The sequence below is a fragment of the Arachis ipaensis genome, chromosome B09 (genome assembly GCF_000816755.2).
Source record: "Arachis ipaensis cultivar K30076 chromosome B09, Araip1.1, whole genome shotgun sequence".
Taxonomy (NCBI): Eukaryota; Viridiplantae; Streptophyta; class Magnoliopsida; order Fabales; family Fabaceae; genus Arachis; species Arachis ipaensis.
Window position 1 is genome coordinate 15,451,528 of NC_029793.2, and position 3,261 is coordinate 15,454,788.

Sequence of the window (3,261 nt, forward strand, 5' to 3'; positions counted from 1 at the left end):
CGGACGGCCATTAAATCACAATACCTAGCCGATTTTATCGCAGAATTCACAGATGCCTTGGAGACCCCCACAGAATGGAATCTCTATGTGGATGGTTCTTCAAATAAGACTGGAAGCAGTGCAGGTGTGATAATAGAAAGCAACCAAGGAACCCAAGTTGAGCTCTCCCTCAAGTTCGGATTCCCGGCCTCAAACAACCAGGCGGAATACGAAGCGTTATTAGCTGGTTTGAAGCTGGCTACAGAGGTTGGAGCTAAAAAACTCAACATTTACAGCGATTCACAAGTAGTAACCTCGCAGATAACAGGGAGCTATCAAAGCAAAGATCCCACCATGAAAAAGTATTTGGATAAAACCAAGGAACAACTCGAACAACTCGGGAAATATAAAATCTACCACATACCCCGCGAGCAAAATGCCCGAGCTGACGCACTCTCAAAATTAGCCAGCACCAAACCAGGGACAAGTCAGGACCAAGGATGGATGACCCCCATAATTAACTATCTCAAAGCAGAGACGCTCCCCACGGAGGAAAAAGAGGCGAAAAGATTAAAAAGGGAGGCACAGTACTACACTGTTATAAACAACATCCTGTACAAAAGAGGGATCTCAATACCACTACTTAAATGCGTGCCAACCAACAACACAAAGGAAGTGTTAGAAGAAATACACGGCGGCATGTGTGGCAATCATCTCGGAGCACGAGCTCTTGCCAAAAAAGTACTTCGAGCGGGATTTTATTGGCCAACCCTACAAAAGGAAGCTATAGAATTTGTAAAGACATGTCCACCATGTCAAAAACATGCCAACTTCCACATCTCCCCGCCAGAAGAGCTTATCAGTGTAACCTCGCCCTGGCCATTTGCAAAATGGAGACTTGATCTTCTCGGACCCTTTCCCCAGGGATCAGGACAAGTAAAATTTCTCATAGTCGGAGTAGACTATTTTACAAAATGGATTAAGGCAGAGCCCCTAGCCAGCGCCACCGCTCAAAGAAGTCGGAAATTCCTATACAGGAACATTGTCACGAGGTTCGGTTTTCCATACTCCATAACCACAGACAATGGCACTCAATTCACAGACGCAGGCTTCAGGAGACTAGTAGCCGACTTGAATATAAAGCACCAGTTCACCTCCGTCGAACACCCTCAAGCCAATGGACAGGCCAAAGCTGCCAACAAAGTCATATTGGCAGGGCTAAAATGGAGACTACAAGATGCAAATGGAGCTTGGGCCGAAGAACTTCCGCAAGTCCTATGGGCATATCGAACGACGCCACACTCCACGACAAATGAATCACCCTTTCGACTAGCATACGGAGTAGAGGCAATGATCCCAGTAGAGATCGAGGAAGGGTCACCCAGAGTAGTCCACTACAATGAAAAGGCCAACTCTCAACTTCAGAAGGAAGAACTCGACCTACTACCTGAAACAGGAAAGAGCTCGGATCAGGGAAGAAGCACTAAAACGTCAAATGGCTTCCAGATATAATCAAAAGGTAGTGCCAAGAAGTTTCATGGAGAACGACCTCATCCTAATCCGAAATGATATTGGAACAACTCGGCCAGGTGAAGGAAAGTTGGCAGCAAACTGGAAAGGACCCTACCGAGTTGTAAAAGTACTCGGAAAGGGCTACTACAGACTGTCCAAACTCGATGGACGAGAGCTTCCCAAATCATGGCACACCTGCAACCTAAGAAGGTACTACAGCTAGAAAAGTAAAAGATCTCACCATTGGATGCACTCTGTTTCCTGAAAAGGTTTTTTAATGAGGCACCAAGTTGAGACTCAAACACTATTCGACATAAAGGGATGAAAAATTCCCACATGTACATATTTGCACTTTCCTTTGAATAAATATATATTTTAGATATTCTACAAGACTTCAAGACGCATTAATCTGAAGTATTCATCGTCCGATTATAAAGCAACAGATCGGCAGAAAGTGAAAAAAATAATTTCACTGCATGACCACGATAAAGATAACCGTCCGATAAAGGTGAAAACGCGATTCACCCAAAGGACGATCTAGAGATGACAACCACTTCCTACAAATCGGCAAAGATGAACACAGAATAATGTAAGAAGTTATCAAAAGTGATCTAAAAAAGAACCTGACGAGGTCTTACGGATTGCTAAAATAATAACTTAAAGACTGGCCGACATTAAGAAGTCGGACCAAGTCAACCCAAGTTATAAGTAAACCCTGGAAAGAGGTCTGGCCAACCCTATTAAAGAGGATTACTTTAACTTAGAAGGGCCCGATATGACAAAGTCAGCCCAAAATGAAAAAGTTATACAAGTAGTCCCTGAAAGAGACCTGACAAAGGTCCAAAAAAGAGGACTACAAAATAACTTAGAGGAGACCGACATAACGAAGTCGGATTCCTACTACTAAAAAGTTATAAAAGTAATCCCTGAAAGAGACCTGACAAAGGTCCAAAAAAAGGACTACAAAATAACTTAGAGGAGACCGACATAACGAAGTCGGACTCCTACTACTAAAAAGTTATAAAAGTAATCCCTGAAAGAGACCTGACAAAGGTCCAAAAAAGAGGACTACAAAATAACTTAGAGGAGACCAACATAATGAAGTCGGACTCCTACTACTAAAAAGTTATAAAAGTAATCCCTGAAAGAGATCTGACAAAGATCCAAGAAAGAGGATTACAAAAATAACTTAGAAGAGACCGACATAACGAAGTCGGACTCCTACTACTAAAAAGTTATAAAAGTAATCCCTGAAAGAGACTCGACGAAGGTCCAAAAAAGAGGACTACGAAATAACTTAAAAGAGACCGACATGATGAAGTCCTCCTACTACTAAAAAGTTACAAACAATAAAGCAAATCCGAAGAGAACGAGCAGCAGGGTTCTAACATCCTCAGAAAACAAAAAGATACCAAGTTAAGTGCAAAAGCATGATATAATCTACAAAGTTATAAAGCTTCAGAGGCCACCAAAATCTACCTCAAAAGCTGGAAAGTTACTTTTGTTGGTCAAAACAAAAGTTGCTAGGCAAGCAACGAGAAAGTACCAGCAGTTAACAAAACATAAATAGTTTGAAAAGCCCACAAGCCGGGCCAACTACGTAAATATCCAGAGTGAATGGGCTAAGGGTCAGAAGACTTTCTAGCAGCATCAGTCCGAGGAGACGGAGGACGAGTCTGGAGAGGAACAGCATCTACAGTACCATCATCCCGGTTTAAGATCTGACAGTCAGGATCGGAAGCGGGAGGGCCGACCTCGGCAGGAACAGCA